Here is a 23076-nt window from a genome sequence, read left to right as displayed (position 1 = left end):
ATTAATTTCTAGTGCTAAATCATCCTTTTTGCTGGATTTGTCTTTCCATAATATCAATTAATAGACATAGAAGAAAGCAGAGGCATAAAAACTGTAAATAAGCACGGCTAAAAGTAATTTATTTATTCATTCAATCTATAAGGAGTCATTGAAAGTTATCTGAAATTTGAATGATGACAACATGTAAGACTGAAGTGCTGCCTGTGCTATTTGAACATAAAAGATATTGAGGAATGGAGGAAGAGCTGCTGCCAGGATACATGCTGGGAAGTTGATCTCTCTCCAAAATTCCACTGACTCAGTAATATTTCACTGAGATCACTCAATGCCTCCCAAAATGAACAGTCATTTTCAAAGTAAGTGTTTTTAGCCTCTTCTATTTATTCTGACAGGCTGAGCACCTCACACTCTGAAGGATTTACAGTTCAGAGCAGAGTCTCTCATTAAATATTATTGCTGTTTAGCAGAACAAACAGCACGAGCCGCCCCACTCCAACCTGAAATCATTTTCCCATCCATTGTCTGGAAGGAAAACCTTCCCTTTTTTCAGGCTTCAGCTGAGCCAAAATGCATTTTAATGAAGCAGTGCATTGGTAAACCATCTTTTCAGCAGAGTGCTGCAGTGGGGAGCCTCCAGGACGAGCTGTGTGCTCTGTGCCTGAGCTCAGGGTGCTTTTGGAGATGCTTTTTTGGTTCCAGGCACTGTGACGTAGGTGGAACACATGGTGAACATCCAGACCTGTTGAGCAGGCAAAGACGAAGTTCTCTCATTCTGTAGGTGGAGGGTATAAAAGAATATTGATTTAAATAGGACTCTTGCTGGTTTGCTTTATTTTACACCTCCTTAGCATCTGGTATTTAATTCCAAGAGATATTTATTTAGCTGGACCAATGGCATCTAAATTTAATCTAAAACACTGAAGCAAAAAGCGTTATCCATTTTCTTCTGAATTCCTTCCAGTATTAAAGCCTCAACCAGGTAATTCTTTTTCATAGGAAAAAAAATAATGTAATTAAGAATTATGGAATGCATCCACTCTGTTTTTACTGGAATTAAATTTCAAGCTTGGAAGCCAGTAAGGATTACCATGTAATCCCTAATGCTGTCAAAAAATAGAGCCCTCCAAATAAATCAAAAGTCAATATTAATCAAACACATGTACACTTCACTAGTGTAAAGTGATAAATGTGTAATATGATAAACAGCTTATGCAGCATCCCATCTGTTCCCATCGTTCTGTGCAATGATATTTAACATTTAGAGCAGGAGCAAATATATACAACACATTTTTTTAAAGCTGCCTCAGAAACAGAACCTGTAAATGACTGTTTATAGCAGCTTTGTTAAAAAGGCACAGCTACAAAAGCTGGGATGAAAAGATTGATCCAAAAATAAATAAAATAAAAATATTGATAGGAGAGCTGGAGGTTCCTTAACTCAGAGTCCTATGGAAATACTAGAGGACAAAAGAATCATGGAACCAGCAGAGCAGAACCTCATCTTCACAGTCTTTAGCACCTCAGGGGGTAAAACTGGAGCATGATTACAAAGTAATAACTTGGGAATTGTCAATAGCTTATAAGTGACATTATTTCTTTTACCCTTCTTCAATATTTCATCCAGAAGCCAAAAGTCTGCAGGAAGGGTTGTTAAGCAGTGAGACACCAGAGTTCAAGCAGGTTTGTCTGACAGTTTTAGTTTGATTTATTCAGCAAAACTTTTCCAGGTGTGAGTAATTTGAGGCAAATCTCTCTCCACTTCCACTTCAAGCTTTGGCAAAGGGGAGTTTGTAAACCAGTAAAGCAGGTATCTATTCCAACTGTGCCAATTCATGTCATAATCACCTGTGTTCTCTGTATTAAATGTAATCCCACTGTTTAAAACACTCAAAAACTACTTTTTGTTTTAGCAGCTAGGAGTTTGGAAGGAAGCTCTAGAAACAAAAAGTAAAGTTGTTTTGCAGGCACAAATTTGGGTCTTTCCCTCTTTTTCAACCCAATCTTTCTGCATGTTTTCTGCAATCTTTCACTGCAAAACCTGAGGTTCTTATTTTCCTTCTACAATTCCACAAAACATTTTTCTGCCATGTCCTTTGTAAATAAGTGAAAATAGAAATAGACATGTGAGGAGGCTGGGTCTATGCTACATCAATGAAATCTGGTCATGCAAGAAACAAAATGTAAGGAAAACTGTCCTTTGGGACACCTCACAATTTCAACAACTGTCCTCTCTCCTCTCTGGACTCTTGGGAAAAGCCTCAGAATTCTGTATTTTAGAAAATCATCCTTTATCATCATCGGGTTACTGGGCAGTGGGATGGGAATTACTTTGAGAGAATTAATTGATGAAGTAATATGATTTCATGAATGTCTTTAAAAATAGTCTAAACAGGCTGGATAACTTTTTTTCCCCTGAAATGCAGTTATGCAATAGGTTGAAAAATAATATAATAAAATGTAATATAATATACTACAATATAATACAATATAATAGTAAAATAACCTGCACATTGTAAGCTGGCAAATGCATGAGCTAGAACATATTCACCAAGGCAGCCTTCCTGTAGGAAGGTGCAAAAGGAAAAATATAACCACTACCAGAGAAAGAGATTTTTGCAGACTTTGTTCTATTAATTAAAAAAAAAAAAAGGATAAAAAAATTCTTGATTTCTTCAATGCATCATCCTAATCCTTCCACTACCAAAACATTCCCTCAGTGGAAAAGGCAGTCAGTCATTTTTAACAGCAATTAAATAGGCAGAACTCCATCATTATGCTTGGGATGCCCATTGCAGAATGGTTGAAGTTGGGAATCACATCCTCTCAGAAGGAGCTTCTCAGAGGCTCTTCCTTATCCACTGAACTACTTGGAAAAAAAACCCCAACAAACCCCCAAACCCGTTACACACACTTACAACCCCCTGCCTACACACTTTTTAAAATTCACCCTTTTTGATAAATATTTCACACACACAAACGCAATCACAATTTGTACCAGCGGAAATAAATAGCTCCCAAGTGATTTTGCAGGCTCAAACGATGCTTCTGCATTTCAAGTAACCACAGAGCTGTGCACGTGGCACTGCCTGTCAGCAGCCAGTAAGAGTTTCCCATCTGGAGACTCCAATGTGAGAGGAAGAAAGACACAGTGACCCAGAGACTTTTGGGGAAGTGATTTGTGCTCTCAGTGCCAACCCAGGGGTCACCCACTGAAAACCAGCAAGGGGTTGTGGTGCTTGTGGCCATACTGGGAGGGGCTGGAGCAGCATTTAGCACAAACCAGCACAAACGTCCCAGATTTGCACCTGACAAGCATATTTAATGTCAAAAACTCTATTATTTTATCTTCTAAATTCATTCTAAAGCTGGATTTAATGGGCTTATGGGCAGCACAAGGGTACATAGTGAATCCAGGAAGCCTTCTGTGAAAGTAAATTTGAGCAAATTCTGTTGGCAGCAAACTTCTTATTGAGCATCCCAGGAAAGGTCTGAATGCAAAAACAACCACAGACCCACAGGAGGAGGCAAGTTAAAAGGGTCCAAAGCCAGAAGATGCTTTGGTGTAATGACATTTTATGTGCTTACAAAGTGCACTTCAGCACAAATGATGTCAAGATTCACTGTCTCAAAAAGCTAGCACATGATTTTAACCTGTGTCTTAGATTAAAATAGAAAGTAATAATATAATATATATAAATGAGTCCCATAATGGGAATTAATTTGTGAATTTGCCTCTGCAAACCCAATTATTCCCATCCCACCACAGAAGCTTAAATAGAGAGAAGCAAGTGGCTTCAGTCTACCAGGTTCCAACTATTCATTTATTTCAACAGTTTCTGAAGCAGGCCTTGAAGAGTCTCTGGAAAATTCCTGAAGATTTTCTAATACAAATGGGAAGTTTGTTTACATTCTGATCTCCCACATAAAACATCACTAATTCCCACGGGTGTTTGACCATATCTCATTTAATGTACTTTGGTGTAAAAGATGCTTCAGAAGCTTCATGCACTCTGTTGATCTAAAAGGTGCTTTAAAAATGAAAAAAAAAACCCAACAAAAAGCTTCACAGAAGCAGGGATACAAGGATGTGGAAATTCCAGCTGACATCTTGCATTAATGATGTTTTTGCAGTAATCCACTTGCTCATAGATTTGCCTGCCCTGGTGGCCTTACTGCATGGGATGATGTAAAGATGAAGCCAGTGAGCTGGAATTGGACTAGGTGATCAAAGGAGGCAACTTCCCACTTGAATCCTGTCATTTATGGGATTTCTCCAGAAGAAGAAATATTATAAGAAAGTATTTGAAAAAAAGTACATATGAATTAAGGGAAAAACATCAAAGTCATTCGTAGCCTTGCTACAGTATAAATGTCTTGGCATCAACTCAGATATTGGGGCACACAAACAAGATATGAGATGCCTGAAAGAAAACACGCTGTGGAGAGACAATGTGCTGAAGTTTTGGATTCCATCCTGCCACCACCTTTGCCCCTGTTGGCACATGGGGAATGTTGTGCCTTCTCTGCCTCAGCTCCCGTGGCAAAGGGAGATGGCACTGCCTGGTGCTTGCTCTGGGCGAAGGCAGCAGGACAGGCTGGGACCTGCTGGAGCCTGCTGGCATCTGCAGGGCTGCCCCAGCCAGGCAAAGACTTTTCCTTGGGCTGATCCAGCAGTGGCAGAAATGCTGAGGGATGTGGTCTCTGCCTGGAGACAGCAGAGCAGTCGAGGAAGGGCTCAGCCACTCCATCCCCACGAGTCGCACCAAAGCTGCAGTTGTGCTCAGGAACATCTATTTCTGAGAGGCACTGGAAAGAAGAGGCATCTCAGATCATAAACTCCAGACTCTTTGGTTGTCATGGCAACTGCATCACAAAATTTGTTTCTTAACATTTAGCCAAGCTCCATCTTGGAACTTCTCAGTTTTCCTGTCCCTGCTATTCCTGTTAGGCCCAGAACCTCTGAGAACAAGTGCTATTTTTTGTAATTTCTCTCCTGGGTGTAACCAGTTTGTATTATTTTTTTCCTGTGTAAAGCTACCAAAAGCATAAATAGTCTTTATTTTCCCTTTACTTTCCCAGCATTCTACAAACATATGTGGGAGTAATGTCCTGCCTTGGTTAAACACATGTTTTAATAACATGACAAAGTTGAAAACTTGAATGGAGCATAACAGCTGTCAGTCCTTCAAAGACCCTTTAAATTTTTTTTAGTGTGCCTAACTTTAGTCAAACCAGCCTATAAAGATGGTCATACATTCATCTGTGTTTCACCCAGCTAAGACTGGCCCCATGCCAGTGTCTGACCTCCCTAAAGGGAAATGCGCATCTTGTTTTCTTCTAGTAAGTACAAACTCACTGGATTACTTTGGGATCAAAGCCGATACCCCCAAAATGCAGCAGGGTTAAGGGCTGCTTTTCCTCTCTTATCCATGGCATGATTTAAAAGGCAGAACTATGTTAAATTAGCACTCTTATCTAAAATTTTGGACTTTGCATACTTATATCTAACCTGAAAGCTGTTGCAAGTAAGTGACTCCCATCCTCATGAGACTACACAGAACGTTTAAACATCACTCAATTCCTTGGACCCTGTCCTATTAAAAATAATGGCCTCCATTAATTAGTACCTGTTCCTGTTTTGAATCCTTTGGTTTAAGTCACATTTCATTGGAGAGGTTCAATTAACTTTATTGCAGTTGATTGAACTGCAGTGTTCCGCAATCAATTAAGCGGCACTTAAGATGAATTTGTCCAATGTCTGCCAGGTGCAAGACGTGGAAGCTTCTCATGTTTGAACTTCTCTCAGGGAAAAAATATCCAATGAACTGTGCACATCTGTTTTGCTTCTTTTTTGCTTAAAATAAACTCACTGAAGATAAGTCCATAACTATTTTTTCCCCACATTCCAATGCTCAAAAAAAAAATGTACTAGTTTAAAATTCAGTGAAATGAAAATGAAGTTTGAAGTGCAACAGAGAGTACCTTTACATTATTCATCTTGCGAACATGCCTCTTATATTGAATTTCTTCTCATAGCCTATAAATTATGGTACATAGACAGCACCAAAAATAGGGGACCAAAAATAGCAAACTAGAGGTCACCCATATGGTAAAGAAACCTCTCTAGCATGTCTGCCCTTCACAGATGAAACCATGCACAAAAATCTAAAACTGCTTAACCACTGCAACCAGAGCTGCTTCCATCTCATTCCCCTGGAACATCCAGTCATCCTCCTCCGCTGGGGGCTGCTCCAAGGTGGGGGGAAAGGGGAAAGGGGAAAGGGGAAATGGGAAAGGGGAAAGGGGAAAGGGGAAAGGGGAAAGGGAAAGGGAAAGGGAAAGGGACCCAAGCTGCTCTTTCAAGCAGTGGGAAAACAAACTCCCATCCCTCCATGCTCCTCTGCTGGCCAGTCACCCACATCCCAGTTTGCTGCTCCCTCTGCGCAGTCGCTGATGCTTCACGAGACCCTTCTGATAAATTGACTCCAGAGGGGAAAAAATAATCAAAACTTGAGAGGATAATTTTGCTCTGGATCACAGACTGCCACTGTGATCTGACAGCTGGGCCAGCTCAGGGCAGCAGAGCGGGTGAAGCTGGTCTGCTCTGCTGATGAGTTTTGGATGAGCCTCCTTTTGGCAGCCCTGTGCCACCATCGGCTCCTATTGCCTCCATCAGATCCTCTGGGACAACTCCTCCAGGGCAGCAGGAAGAACAGGATCCCCTTTGGGCAGAATGCATTTCCAAGCCAGACCCATCCCTGGAGCAGCTCCATCCCCTCCTGTGCTGCTGCGTGGGACAGGGAGCAGAGGGAGCTGAGGCAGCATTGCCATTCCCGCTGTGCCCTCGGAACAGCGCCCACCTGCACACCTTGCCCCCAAAGGGATGAAGGGCTTCAGACACCCATGAAACAATTCCCACCCCAGTGCTGGAGGAAAACAGGAGGCTGTGTTCCACCCTAAAAATATCATATTTTTTCAAATGGGGAGTTGCAGTGCTGTTATGCAAGCGCTGGGAGGACAATGGATCTTTATTTGAATTCTGAATGAACCACTTGATAAGTATTTACAGGAGGTAGAAGCTCTCACGCTGAGCCCTTCTATTTTTAAAGCTGTGCATACCTACACTAAAGACCATTAGGCAGAGAATTCTAAAATATGGATCAAAATATAGATCTCTTTATGAGCATTAATAATACAGCCCAATATTCATTTACATTAGGTAAGCACCCTAAGTCAGGCAACACAATTTAAAATTAAACCCTGTACATGGGATATAAACTGCCTGGTTTTGTACATTTCAATGATTTTCTGTTAAAACCTTCCCAGAGATTACACAGATCTATTGACAGAAAGTGTTGTCATCATGTGTTGATAATCTATATTTCCTCCTCCCACATACAGTCACTTTCCAGAAAATGCATCTGCTCTAAGAACAATATTAAAAAAAATGTATTGCTCATGCATCCCTCTTTATGCAGGAAAGCCTAATCTTAGAGCAGATGGAGATAATTCTTCCTTAAAGCCATGTTAGTTTTAACGAGGCTGCCTTAAACTTGGAATCCCTTGGAAATTTAATTTGGAGGCCATGGGAATGAGGACTGAAGTCTGGGCCTGAGCAGTGTCTAAGCACACACAGAATAACCAAACTCACATAAAAAATGTTTTCTGTGTTGGATCAGAATGAAGAAATACCCATCAGTCAGCTGGTGATATGCAAGTGTCCTATTTCAATTGAGAAAATTACTGATTGCACCAACCATACTGCAGCTTTGTGAGTGTTTTATGTCAGACTTCCCAAGCTGAAGATAAACCCCAAAAAGAGATATCAGTGGTGGAGTCATTGCACAGCACAGTTACATGGAAATGCTTAGTTTAAAACAACCTCAAAAGAACATCCAAATCTATAGGCACAATTGTAATGTAAAACAGACAGGAGACACAAATACTGTGTTACACAACATTAACTCAACAAAAGCAGCCAAAGACAACTTTCACAGCTCTTTTTAAAGAAAACAAACTTGTTTATAAGAGCAACTTCATTAATTCATAATAAGGCTTTTTGTTACCACTTCAAACAAGTCACGTTCTAATTTACTTACTCTCCACACAGAATAACCACTTTTTATCTTCTCAAGCAGGAGTACAAGTGCAAAAAGCTCCTCTGTTAAGAGGGAATGATTTATTTTGGTGAATGAACAAGCATCAGACGAGGATAACAGCAGATTCCTCAGAGCATTTTGTCACAGCGAATAAGAATCATCGACAAACCTTTCATTAGGTTTGATTCTATTTGTAAATAATTTGGAAAAAAAAATCTATTTTGGGACAATCTGGTGACTCACAGAGCACGAGGCAATTTCCTGCTCTTTAAAGAGGCCCCACCTTGGCTACAGAGAGAGCCAGTCCTGAGGGAACACCCTCCCAGCAAAAGGCAGGGGCAGCGGAGCAAGGCTTTGCCTTCTGCCCTGCTCCCAGCCCGCAGCAGCCAGAGATGCTGCAGCCTCTCCTTCGGGGACATTTGCTCCACAGTCTGGTTCTGTATCCAAGCAAAGCTTTGGAAACTCCTTTGGAGACACTTCCTGCCTTCCAGTGGCCAGAAGGAAGCCAAACCTGTCACCTGCTTCCTTCCAGCACCCGGAGCCAGCAGCACCATGGTCAGCTGGGGGATGCTCCGGGAGAGTCTGTGCTGTTACATACTGACATTTCATTTCATTTCATTTCATTTCATTTCCCTCAAGACCTGCACAACCTCGTGCCAACAGAGCAGCTCAGCAGAAGAGCCTTGTGGAGATGAGCATGCCCCAAACCTGAGCACAGGCGCCAAAGAGAGCGAGACAAACAAAGCACGAATGCCAAACAAAGCCCAAGCAACAACAACATAGCAAGATTTTCAGTCAGAAAGCAGCAGCTTCATTTGTACCAACAGTAATTTTAGAATCACTTGAAAAGATGTCCAAAATCACAATTTTGCAGACTTGTTCTCCTGCCACTTAAATTTTCTCTGCAACCCAAGTCCCAAAATTAACAAACAGTGAAGCCCCACTGAGCTTGATTCTATGCAAAATATTTTGGAATGTGAACTAAGTCTTAAGCACACAAGGAAAGATCAGAAAAGTAACATAGTTTGTTAAGAAGAACAGAAAGAGATGGTGCTGCCCCACACCAAGGGCAGAAATGCTATGTGCTTCCAAAACTAAGGGAGGGAAACTTTGATTTAAACACCAAATGTTATGCAAATCCCTTATAATTCAAATTAAATTTGTATCTGGGTGTTGTAGAATGGAGTTTAAATGTTAACCAAGCTCTTAGGCAAAGGTTTAAAACTTGGAGGCACTGTAGAAAGAGCTAATATTTCCCACAAAGCTGGAATTGCCAAAAGCTTTGTCGGGGTGAATTGGATACTGCCCTTGATGGACAGGTTCAGGGAAACCCAGGAGCCCAAATTCCCAAGGTGCTCAGCAACCTGCATCCCCCTGCACAGGAGATGAAACCACCCCAGGTGTTGGAATGACTCCTGTGAGCCCCTCATGTGGCAAAACTTCATCCTAAATCCCCAGCCTGGGGAGGGCCAGGGCCAGCAATGGATGGAATGTCAGACAGGTGGAATGTCACCCACCTCATCCAGCCCCTCCTGAGCACTGACTCTCTGCTGGGCTACCAAATCCTGCTTGGCCAGCACCTCCAAAGGCACTCCCACTGCAGGATTTGGGAAGCAGCAAAGGCTGGGGAACATTTCCAGGACTGGGTGGGCACAGCTGCCTTGCTTTGGAGCCTGACTCCATCTGTGTGTGACAGCACATTGCTCCCTGCCAGCGGCCACACATCCCCCCGGAGAACCTGGAATACTTGAATTTGCCAGCCTATGTGAATTCTACATGCTGCAGATAAACCTGGGAAAAAGAACCTTGCGTTTTGCCAAACATGCACCAGGTAACCCAGCTGGAGGTTACCAATTCCATTTCCCAGCTAGCAGGAACAATTCCTTTAGTGCCACGTTGCTCACATGGCTTTCCCTCCTCACATGGAGACAGAGCTGTGAGAAGAAGGCACACTCATAGCTCTAATGCATAAATTTTAGATGACTTTAAGGTAGTGATTGATTCTCCTTGAGTGCCATCCTCTTTTTTTATTCCAGCCTCTGAGCTCTTTGCCTAATTGCCCAAATTGCAGTAGCATCACATCTGCTTTCTCTCCAAATACCTTGACCTAAATCAGCTTTGTCCCAGTTACTGGCATTGACAAGTCTGGCAATGGTAGAGAGATAATTTCAGTGCATCCTAATATGCTTTTTATTGATTTCCAGGTGGGTTTTTTTTAGACTACAAGGAAGACAGCCATGAAAGACATGATTTAGATTCTGGAGTCTAACTGAGGCAACATAAAAGCTTCAGCTCTAGGAAACATTCTAAAAAGCAACCTTAGTGTGTGCTACTCACTCCTACTGCTGTGTCCACCAAATCCTGCACAGGCAGCACTCCTGGAATTGCACAAATCCAGGGCAGAATATCTTCTGCCACTGGCTTTGATTGGTGCATGACTGTCAGCCTTCAGAGCATCTTCCTGCAGAATGCAAGGAATGCCTGATCCATGACCAAAGCTCCCTGTCTTTGGGAGAGTCTCTGAAATTAAAACTATTTTTAGACACCCTAAATATATGCTGTCTGAAATAGTTAAGTGAGCCATTGTTGCTAATACATAGTTCCTTTCACACACATATAGAATACATGCTTATCACCCAGAGCACATTCCTTACTGAGGGAGCACAATTTTGTCCAGAGGAATGGAGAAAAATGTAGGTGTGCACACTAGAAATAACTCTGCTAAAAGGCATGGGAACAGCAAAAAGCTGGGGGGTTCCGAGGCAGCACTTTAAAAACAAATAAATCAATCAATCAGGCAGACCAAAAGATGTCATTAATTAGTCCTTCTAATTTCTAAGTGGGGAAGAGCAGCTCTAACCTGATAGAGACTTTACCAACTCCATCAAATGGCCAATGTTGGTACAACAGGCAAGGGCTACTTAAAAATAAAACAAAAGGACAAAGGACTGGGAAAATCATCCTTTTAAGCACAAATTTACTCCAATTTAAATGTTTCCTCAGCAGAAAGCATTTTGCTTATGTTTACATGGCAGTTCTTTCTCAGCGTTCTTGCTCAGAAGGAAAGGACTGGAAGTTTTATGCTCCTGGAGAGACTGAATCTCATTGTTAAATTCAGGAATTGGCTGCATCCAAAACTGGAAAAACTAATTTTTAAAATTCACCAGGGTTTGTATGCCAAAGTTAGGGCAAATAATTTGGGTTTCCTGATTTTCTGTGCTATTCCTGAGGGCCTGGTGGCTGTTTGTTTGGGAATTCCTGATCTCTGTGGACATTCAGGTCCAGAGTTATTTTCAAAGAGAAACGAAGAGAGTGTCTCACAGAGCAGTACTTAGAAATTGAGGATATGGAAGAAAGCAGCAGCAAGTCTCTGGAAAGTTTTCCTGCATCTATGGCATAGGCATGTGTAGGAAGTTGTGTGGATGCAAGAACTCTAAAAACAGACATTTTGTCACTTTGGTTAGAGATCAAAGACCTAGAAAACAGGATGCAGCCTCCTCAAAGTATCAGATTCTCAAGTTACTATCTAATATATTTCCATCATTGCTCAAAAATAAGTAATTTTATCATAAAATCCTAGCACCATAGAATGGGTTGGGATGGAAGAGACCTTAGAGTCCAAGCCCTCCTGCCATGGGCATGGACATCTTTCAGTAGGTTCAGGAGTTCCTTCTCATAAACCCAAACCTTAGGACAGAAGCAAATAAATATCTCTGTTGTGCATAAAATTAAGCAAATTTATTGGAACTTTAGAAACCAAGCCAAGATTGCATCTTAGAACTCTATCATTACCTATCTGCACCAAGATTAAACTGATAATAGTTCCAGAATAGGCAGGATCTTGGGGTTAGTTGCTTAGCAATTGAAACTTCTCTTTCAGAAACCAAAGGAGGCCTAACAGCACCTTTTGTGATTATAACTTGAAGTTTTCCTTCCTGACAGTGCAGCTGTGATGTTCTTAGCTACAAATCAATCACCTAAACCTTGACTTTATTTTATAACACGGTTCCTGCTATGCAAGGGAAATATATTCCCGTCTGCCTGGATTCTGAGCTCTAATTTCATCAGAACCCTAATTTGGTGCCATTGAAGTCTATTCCCACTGAGGGTGGCTCAGCTTTTCTGCACTGAGACACTTTACAAATTCTAGATCACCCTTGCCCAGCAGAAATATGACAAATACAAATCTTTCCCACCCACTTCAGTAAGATCAACTAAATAATCAGGGAAACAAGGATGGAGCAAGAATTAGGATCTCATTCATCCTTTAACAATGGAAAAAGTTTCTGATAACACTGAGGAGTTAAGCCACTAACAAAGCATAACTCAGAACTAGGACAGAACCTGTTTTTTCAGCCAGAAAGGCACATGCCCAGACAAGAAAGTGAAATTGATAAATTCTACAAGCCAAGAATAAGAAGGAAGGATGGGTTGCAGGCTGTGATAAAAAATCAAGGTCAGTTTCCTCCACCTGAAAAGACAAAGTTATCTTTCACTTTCCAAACCAGTGTGGTCCAAGTCATCTATTTTATGGTTTTGCTTCTTGTTTTGCCTTCTAAGCAGGAAATGCAGTATAAGTTTTAATTTTTTTATTCAGGTCTGGAGTACTGAATTCATCACAGCTACAACCAAAACATTAGCAAAGTTCTCTTAAATATATAGTGAAATCCTAATTATGAACTGTGGCTTCAATTGCCTTCTTCGCTCCTGTTTCTGCTTTCCATGGAAAAGTTACATTCATTTTGCCTTGGAGCATGTGCTGCTTTTATATTTTCCTCTTCATGCCTTTGAAAATCAGGGCCACCTCTTTACAAAGCTCATGGGCAGCTTCTCACTCCCTGCTACTGCAGCATCCCCACCTTGGGTTAATGAAGAATGCCCTCACTTAACTATGCATAACTGGATTTATTTCTGCCTTTTTTTTTTTTTTTGGCCTCACCCCGGGGTTATCACATAATTTATCAAGAAGAGATGAAGTATTTTGTTTGACATAGCTGCAGCCCATCTGGAAGGTTGCAGGAGATGTAATGCGGCCGAGAGCGATTATTTCATCCCGCACCATGACAGCCAGCAAGAAGCAGCAAACAACAACAACAAAAAAACTCACTGTGAATTATATAGGTGCAGAACTTTCACTGTAAAAGCTGGATTAGCTAAAAGCTTCCTAGAGAATACTTAGTCACAGAAAGAATAAACTCTGGTTACTTATTTCCTTCCCTTTGTCATGCAGCAAGACACAGATTAAAAAGACTGACCCAGGGAAGCCAGGCACTTTGAGGGCTTGCCAGTATTTTGATTAGTGACCAAAGTCAGTGAACTGCACTTTGTCTTGTCTTTTATGTAAGAATAAGGATGAGTCATGCAAGACTAAAATAAACACCTTCTTAGAGGCAGCCTTGCTAATAATAGCAGCTACATCTTTAGTCCTCCCCAGCTGAAACTACTCTATTACTAAAGCAGTAGTATGGAGCAGAGCATGCTCAGGGAGGAATTCTACCTCTGCTGCCTGCACCTTCCTAGCTGATGGTATCAAAACAGACAGCTCAGAGCAGACACTTCCTCTGGGCCTGTGTGGCACAGTTTGGCAGCACGGAGGGCTGTGGGGGTGGCTGCTGTGAACATAAGAACCTGCTGGAAGGTTCTGATGGAGCCAGCGCCAGGATGGACTCCATGCTGGCCATGGCCAAGCCCACCAGCAACGGTGGGAGCACCTGAGTGAGAAAAAGTGAGAGAAAAAGCTCTGCAGGCCCCCAGGTCAGGGGAGGAGGAGAGGCAGGAGGTGCTCCAGGTGCCAGAGGCATCTGTGTCCCTGCAGCCCGTGGAGGAGGTCCAAAGGGAAGCAGGGATCCAGCTGCAGCCCGTGGAGGAGTCCTGGGGAGGCTGTGATCCTACAGAAGCGAGAGGAATAGTGGATTTGTCTTTACAAACAAGCTGTGGGTCTGCTGGTAGATAAAAGAAACAATGGGAAGGATTCCACTGATTGATGAATGGAGAAAGATATTTGCTTTTACAAATAAACTTTAGGTTTGCTGATATACGAAATCAGACATTGAAAGACGAAAGAAACAATGGGGAAAAAAACCTCAAAATTCCATAAGAATTAAAAATTAAAAGGGAGGGTTATTCAGTAGAGTGAAATCTTCAGTATCAGGTGTATTGGGGAGTCTGTACCTCTCAAGTACCTCAGCCAATGGGGAAAGAGACAAGGGAAATGCAGCTGGGAAATTGGGATAAAAAGGAGGCTGCATCCTCCAAAAATTTGAGACATCCCAGGGGAATGCCCCATGGCCTCTGCCTTTATTCAAATAAAGTCAAAGGACTCCTCTGTCTCCTTTTTGGATGTAAACTTCTGATGTTTGTGGATTAATTTTCCTAACAGAAGCCTCCTGCAATGCTGCAGGAGATCCATGCTGGAGTGATCTGCTCCTGAAGGACTCACCCCAAGGAAGGGACCCACGCTGGGGCAGTCTGGAAAGAACTGCAGCCCATGGGAAAGACTGAGGCTGGAGAAGTTCATGGAGGATTCTCTTCCCCTCTCTGGAGCAGGGAGAGGGTGTGGGGAGTCCAGCCACTGAGGAGGAAGGAGCATCAATGACCACATGTGATGGACTGGCCATGGCCTCCAGTCCCCATCCCAGTGTGGGGGAAAATCAGGAGGAAGTTGAGCCTGGCAAGAAGGGAGGTGTGGAGGGGAAGAGTTTTAAGATGTGTTTTGTATTTCCCATTACCCCAACTTGAGCTGTTATAAATTAAATTAATTTTTCTCCGCATCAAGACTGTTTTGCCAGTGACAGTAGCTGGTGAGGGATCTCTCCCTGTCTTTATCACAGCCCAGGAGTTTTTGGGGTATTTTCTCTCCCTGAAACACTGGTGCATCCATGAACTCTGCATGCCACTGATACCAAAGGGAAGCTCAATTTCCAACTAGAAAACAGGAATACTTCCTATTCTTAAAACATAAATCACGTCTGTGAACTATTCTCTACAAAGTATTTTCAACGTATGCATCCCATAATAAATACACGGATTATATCTTGACACTTTGAGGAAACTATTAAACCATTACGTGTCTTTCAGGTGTCATTGGGTAGGAAGGAGTTTAACCATTTTTGTACAGAAAATTCAAAAATTTGCTATTTCTTGAGTGCAGATGACTACCCAGGGAACACCAGCCAAGGAAAAAAACCCTTCCACAACACAGTAAAGCTCAATAAACCCAAGGAAAAGAAAACTTCCCTAAGTTACAACTGCACCATGAGGAACTCTTCCCACTTATCCCAACAGACAGGCTCTTCCTGCTTGAATGTGCCTCAGACAACTGCACTGGATTCGTGTTTCCCTGGAATTAAACAGTTTTCAGGTGCTCCCAAGCCTTCCAACCTCTCCACAACAACAATCACCTCCTGTTCTTTCACCTGAGCAGTTAAAACAGCAGCTGAACAATGAGCCTGATATATTGCTGGTTATCCTTTGAGACATTACGGACAAGAATCTTTTTCTGGGTTGGATCAGCCCTCTGTACAGGGAAGACTTATCCCAGTTAGAACCCACCTCTGGAGCAGAGCTGTTTTATTTCAAGATGGTCACAATGATAATTTTTTAAAGCACATTTGATAATTGTTCAAGAGGGGAGAGCAATTTTTAGAAAAACTAGAGAATGCCCTGCAGGTTCAACACAACTGATCTTTCATTTACAAGCCTCAAACTGTGAGGTCACCGAATATTGTCCTTCAAAACTGACAACCAAGACTGGCTCCTATTAGAAAAACATTGTTGGTGGCTTCTCCAAGACTTAAAAACCCCATTTAGCTTCTCATTTCCTCTGTGAAGTTCTGTTAATTATGCAGCCAAACTTGGAAAGGCCAAACAACAACAGATTCTTCCATGGCTCTCACAGTCCTCTGGCATTAGGAACATATGTCATTTGTGTTTTATCAGACACCAAAGGAACTTAATCTTGCTTCTTGGGCACTTCTGAATTATTTCTGGCAAAGAGAGGCATTGAGATTAGAAAGGGAATAGTCCTGGCAGCAGGAGCAGTTTCTCTGCAGCCTTTAAACCATGCTCCCCCTCACCTCACATTTAGAAAGTATTCCAAGTTTCCACATATTTATATAAAACTTGATTCTCCTAATTTAATGAACTAAGTCAGTGCAGTGAGTTAATAGGTTATTACAAACTTTTTCCCAATATAAATCTGGATCAAATGGCAATATTCCAGTGGAGCACTACCAGGTGGGCTCTCAGGGAGATCTGCTGTCAGGAAGGCACCTGCATGGCAGAAAGGAGTGGGGATTGTCTTCCTGGTCCTGCCTTCCCAAATGGCTCTCCCAGCACACCATATGCTCCACACACAGTATCCCAGATGGATGCTTAAAGGGTTCATTAATTCCTCAAACCCAGATTTCTGAGGTTCTGGACAGCTCTTACCTTTGTAACATAGGGAGGGAGAAGTAAGAGCCAAAAACAAAATTGGGGGAAAGGGAGATAAATTAAGATGTGTGCAGGGATGGTGGGGAGCAGCTCTGAGTTCCTTCCTTTGGATCCAGGGCTCCAGGACTGTCATGTTCCATTGAAATAATTATCTGTACACAAATGACATTTTAAACACAGCTTCACTCTTGTGACACCAGGCACAACTTTGGAGGCTTTGCTTTGCTCAGAGCTGCAGACTGCATTAGTCATAACATAACTTAACCTTTAAAGGAGCAAATCCATGGCCCACTAACATTTTTGGAGGGAAAATATTTCATAACATCCCAACAGCCAGAACAATCCATCAGGGCCTCTCCAGTTCTCCTTTTTGCTTTATTCTTTTGAGGCACCACTGTCAGCTTTGTTGTCCCGGCATTTTTCTCCTGCCTCAACACAAGGCTGTGATGAATAATATTCATTCCCTCCCTCCCTGGGTGTGGGGTCAGATTAATGCTGCATGGAACATCTAAGGAGAGATGAATGGGATCCTGGAAACATTTCCTTCAGGACCTGTGCTCAAATCCTACTGCATTTGGAGGTGGAGCTTGAGAAGATCATCACGCAAGTTGTCCAAAAGAGGTGGAAACAGGAGCTGAAAAATCTAGGAGGAATCAAGCCAAGAGCTTTCTCTGATGTACACGTGGAGCACAGGAGGACCTCTAGTCTTCCTCATGCAAATGAATTGAAAGCTGCACTTCAGGAAAAAGAAGTCCACAAATTTGTTGGAATGCAAGTAAAGAATCCCTTGGTAGATGGCAGAAAAAGAGAGCAAAATTTGTAATGCAGATTTCTGCCTCTTTCTATTGTCATCTAAAATTTTGCTGGTGCTATTTGACCTCTTTTCCAGCTCTTCTCTGGAAGAACAGATGGAAGTCAAGTAAAAAACATGGAAAGGAACAGCACAGTCTTGTACCCCTCTGAGAACAACAAACAAGTGGTAGAAATTGAAATATTTTCTTTCCTTAGCAATAATTTTTAAATAGATCTTTCCTCAGACACACCCTTTCTCCACAGCCCCTGTAACTGATAAACCAAAGAAGACAGCTTCCCTAAGAACATTTCCTAAATTTCCTTAATATTTTTTTGCCTTGTCACTGACCCAGTGATAAAAGGCTCTGACATTTTACACTGAAGAAGGCACAGATGATCTATAATCCATTTTTAACCTCTCTCTCTGCAGCATCTGGACAATTATTATCCCTGTTAGAAGCCTCTGGAGTCAAAGAACTTACAGAATGTATATAATCCATGAAAAAAAAATGAAAATACCTATCCTCTGAAGTACTCATCCAGAATTTTGTAAAGTCTGTGGCTCTGAAAGAAGAAAAACGTGAGAGATCATCCATTCCAGAAGAACATCTCAAGATGCTCATGGGGGAATGGCTTCAAGCTGATATTGGGTGGATTGGATCAGATGGGATATTGGGAAGAAATCCTTCCTGTGAGGTGGGGAGGCCCTGGCACAGGGTGCCCAGGGAAGCTGTGGCTGTCCCTGGATCCCTGGAAATGTCCAAGGCCAGGTTGGACCTCACTGATGTGAGCCTGTTGTGGATCCAGGAGGATTTATCAGCCTTCTCCTGCTTGTACTGCTTATCCTGCATCACATGGATTCATCTGATCAAAACCTTCAGCTATTTCTGACCTGATTTTGATGGGTGATCCTGTCTCTGCCCTAATAATGCCAGTGATGGTGCTCCTTTCATCTGAAGCAGCGAGATAACTTCATTAATAACTCAGCATGATGTCATCCCTACATTCCCTCTGCCTGTAGCATTTTTAGACCCTTGTGATCTAACTTTCCTTCTAAGTCTGGCCCCTACTTTTGAAAAAAAAAAAAAACCTAGAAATTTTCTGCAAAAGGTTGAAAAATGTTTAAAGTTATTTCTCTTTCAGCTCCCCAGACTTTGAAGCAGAAGAGGCTAGAGGGGATATCAAAATTATTTTTTGAAAATCCAGCCCTTAGAACATACGATATAAGATATAAGATATCTTAAGATATATATACAGATATACTTAATCTGTAAATTGTGGGCATAAAACTCAAGTTATTTCCCAGAAACACAAAAGGGATCAGGAGGGCGAAAGTACAGCAACCTCTTCCTACAGGAGCAATGAAAAGTTTTGAGGGACAAAGTACATTAAAAAATTGAAGTCTGTTACTCCACTTAGTGTCTGTGCAGGAATACAAAACACTGGATAGAAATACAGATTTTCTGGAAGTGTCAGAGGTCTGATTTTGACTGCCATCACATTAGGAGGAAATGTAAGAAAACACTGTTCAAGTGTGTTGAAGCAAGTCAGCAGATTATAAAATAACATGTATTTATTTGTGCCCCATCTCTTGAATATTCTTACAGACCAGACCTTGTTTCCCACTACAGCACATGTGACTTGTTAAAACCCACTTTAGTTAGAAATTAATAACAGCAGCTACAGCAAAGCATGTCATATCAACTTGGCTACATCAGCTTCCACCACAGGAAAGTGAAGGTGTCATTTACAACAGATTAAAAAAAGACTGAACTCCCTGTGGTATTAACTTAGGAAGTAACTGAAATAATTTCCAGCTTTGTTTCATCTTCTTCCAGAATATGATTTAATCCTCTTTGCAGATAATTCTCCATTTACCAAGCAGGAAACTTTTGAGACCAGGATTACGCAAAATGTGCCTTGGACCACAACAACTTTGATTTTCCAAAAGGCACAAGAGAATCCAGACCTTCATGGAAATCCAGAAAATATCCAGGTCAAAACTTTTTTGATGGGAAGACCCCTGACCTATCTAAACGTCCAATTACAGGTGTGTGTATTTGCCTATTACTGTTTTCAAATATTTGACACCTACTTCAGCTCAGCATTCAAGGAGAAAGGTCAGAAAAAACATCAAGAGAATGTTTTTAGAGACAAATTCACCCAGAGAATCAAGTCAGAGAATGAATTTATTTCACAATTTCTTGCAGTATACTAAGTAAATAATTTATTAGCTCGTTTGAAATTATGAATACCTTGAAAATAAAAAAAAATGAAATGATAAGCAAAAGGATTTTGTTGGGGTTTTTCAGCTAATGAATTCTTAAAAATAAAAACAACAATATAATATTGTCATATTGTCTAGCTAGATTTACTTGGCCTACAGTGATACAGTAATGCTTCATTTACTAAACTCTGCTAGGGAAGGAACAAAAAATTGGAACTTTCCCATGCTGATAAATAAAGTCAGAGATATTCTGCTGAATAAATTGACAGAAATGCAAATAACAGCAGGATTTGCATGAAGGGAACCCTCCTGTGCAAGCACCAAAATGTGAATTTTAGGCTTACTGAATACACAATAATTTCAGCATACAGACCTGAATTATAATTATTTTTTAAGCAAGAAAACTCACGTAGTTATTGATATGTTAGGTAGTCATTAGAAGCTGATCATTCTCTTGTGAGCTGAAGTTTGTTAATCCTCTTTTTAAACTAATCTAAATTTAATGAGTGACGGTAAGAAAGAGTCAATAAGAGCTAAAAATAATCTAACAGCCAAAAACGTAGGCAATGATTTATTTATCTTCATGCTGATGAAGGTGTGTGGAAAAGCATTGAATAAAGCAGCATTTTTGTGGATCAGTAGCCAAACCAGTATGTGGCCAGTCAGATAGCCCTGGGTTCATTTTCAGCATGGAATATTGCAGACTGATTACATTTCAGCAGAGCAAAGAATCCAGCTGGTGTGTTTTGATTATCCATTTTAATCCAGAAACAGAGAACAAGCTTGGCTTGCTCAACGCTTCTTTGATAACTGTGTACCTATATCCCCATTTAAAAAATCCCAAATTTTGCCAATTTTTATATGATGTAAATCTACAGAATTCATATGTCTGCATCACAGAATCATGGAATGGCTTGGGTTGGAAGGAAGCTTAGAGCTCAATTAATTCCCACCTATATTTATAATATGTACTAGCATTCCAAGAGGATGATGGCAATATTCAGTAATCATTCTTTTCTCTGTCAGCAGTCAGGAAAAAGCTAAACCTAGTACTGAAACCAAATGCTAAGTGCATGACTGAAGCCTTAAGCAACCAGTTATTAGCTACTGCTATCAGCAAAATAATCCCCTGCTGAATGCTGTTAATTAGAGCAAACAGTAAAACCATGGAAAAATGGAAATGCTCATCTTTGTCACAACAGGCTGCAGTTTCCTTCAGTAATGGTCAGAATCTGGGTCACACACTGAAGCTCCTCACCATTTAGCATTTTCCAGGAAGAGCTGGAAAATCCAGCAGCTGATTCCCCAAACCACGATGATTCCCCACCATCCCCTGGGAACCCATGACCTGTGAGCACAAGGATGAACATATCCAAGCTTCCTTTCAAATCCATCAATAGTTAATGGCACCTCTGGCACCCTGTGTGTGGGTTTGAAATTATCCCCCACACAAACCAGAGTGTCTCTTTGATAACACAGACTTTAAAGAACTGCCATTATCCAAAAAGTGTTATAAAAACTCTTGGAGAATCATGGGATCATTTAGGCTGGAAAAGACCTCAAGATCATTGAGTCCAAGTCTTAGCCTAGCACAAATATTCTCTCTGTTTTCCTCAAAATGTGGACCTCAGTCATTTTAGGTGCAGTGGCTTCTCCAGAAGAACCTCCCTAGGCCATTTTTCAATGCACTGGCAAGGAAAAAACTCCATTTTCCACCCAAAACCTACTTCTGAGATAAGCCAAGTCCAAGGAAGGAGCCCCACCTGACACTGTCAGCACACAAATGCTGAAAGCAGCAGATCTGAGAGAGAAAACAGAGGTCACCCAGCACAAGGGAAAGGGCAGCATAAGAGACAGAATGCAAAAATACTCAGAGAACCAGTAAAAGCTGAAGGTTGCTCAGCGGACAAAGCAGAAATGCACAGACAGAGGCAGGAAAGCTCTCAAGTCAGCCAGGAATTCAGCAGTGTCCAGCAGGGTCTGGAGAGCAGAGCTGCCCAAGGGTCAGGAGCGATCTGGCCACAGGAATTTATCACAGAGATGGGAGGCAAAGGGACAGAAAACCTCTGAAAAGAACATAAAGCCACAACTGTTCATTCTGGATACGAGTCAAGGGCTAGAAAATATGACAGTCAAGATAAAGGGGAGAAGATTTCTGAATAGTTGGAGGTGAAAAACAAAGGTATTGGTTGGATGTGAAAGAAAGAACAGAGTTATCAGGACAAAAATATTGACGACACGGAATTGCTTGAAGAAAAAGACAAAAGACACATTCAATTTGCAGTGGGAAGCTGATTGCATCTTCCCAAGTGAGGATTCAATCCAAATGACAAAGGCAAAATTGAATATTATTCTGTGACTGCAGCATGTGAATTATTTTAGAGATGTCAATAAAGCAAAGAGTAAACACCAGCAGAGAACATGGGTGTAAAAAAGATACACTGAAATGGAGGGGATTCAAGCAGCGATAACATCTTTCATTACTGACATTGATTTTTTTTTCCGTGAATCTTATTAAATTAATACTGTTGGTCACAAGACATTGATCTTTAGAAGCAAAGCAAAAAAAGCTTGAAGTCCATGTGAAGCAGAGGGAGACACAGCATTGGTTTCTTGAACCCTGGTGTAATGAATGCATTTCAAACTGCATTCATTTATTAAATGGAATAAAACAGATTTTTTTTGTCAAGATTAAGGTCGAGGTAAAATACTAGTGAGATGCAAAGCAGTGATTTAGTGATATTTTGGCAGGAACTCGGCACTAACTTCTAAAATCCAGATCTATAGAAAAACATCTGGGATATAGAATAGTGTGCCATAGATTTATATTGGCATCACTAGAGGTAAATTTGGGAAATGGGTTATAACAGCCTATGCTGTCAATCCCTCCATCACCCATGGACATCTTTTCCCTTAGTTGATTTAAAGAAGAACCTCTCTAAAAAGGCAAATCCAGACAGAATGACCAAAGCCATTTCAGTTTTTGAGATGGGCAATCTATTTTAAGGACTGTGACTTTCTCTCCTAAATTTAATGATTCCTCTATTCATCATCTTAGCAGGATAGTTCTAGGAGAGTCTGTACTTAAAATTTGCTTATATAGAAATCCACAGGGTCTAAAGGGAACTTTCTCCTTTGAGGTCAGCTCTCCCAACAGTCTGAATTTAATATTCCATGCAAAGTGCCACGAGTCACTGTAATTTTCCTTTCCCAAAGCTGCTGCATACAACATTATTTTATCTGATGTTTAGAGCCTGGTAGATTCACCTAAACAGAGATCAGTCGAATAACAAAAGGCCTGATGCAGAAAAGCAGTTTCCAGCAGTAAATACAGATATATTTACTCTGGATATATGGATTTTTCATCATTCCTATTGTTATCTGTACCTGTAAAGACTTCAATACATCTTATTTTGTGTTGGAAGAAAACTGAAAATAATATGTTATTTTTTGTGGAGTCCTCTTGCCCATAGGAGATTGGGAGCACTATGGTAATATGATAAAATACTTGGGGTCCTATTTTCC

At 41.2% G+C, this 23076-nt stretch overlaps 1 protein-coding gene across 1 annotated transcript in view; it reads right to left on the bottom strand.

Annotated features, from left to right (window-relative positions):
* SHANK2 (SH3 and multiple ankyrin repeat domains 2) overlaps positions 1–23076 on the bottom strand; it is a 271596-nt gene that overhangs the window by 39251 nt on the left and 209269 nt on the right. The gene's annotated exons all lie outside the window — the stretch shown is intronic.

Source organism: Geospiza fortis, unplaced genomic scaffold, assembly GCF_000277835.1.
Source record: "Geospiza fortis unplaced genomic scaffold, GeoFor_1.0 scaffold590, whole genome shotgun sequence".
NCBI lineage: Eukaryota > Metazoa > Chordata > Aves > Passeriformes > Thraupidae > Geospiza > Geospiza fortis.
This window is presented reverse-complemented; position numbering and strand designations above follow the sequence as displayed.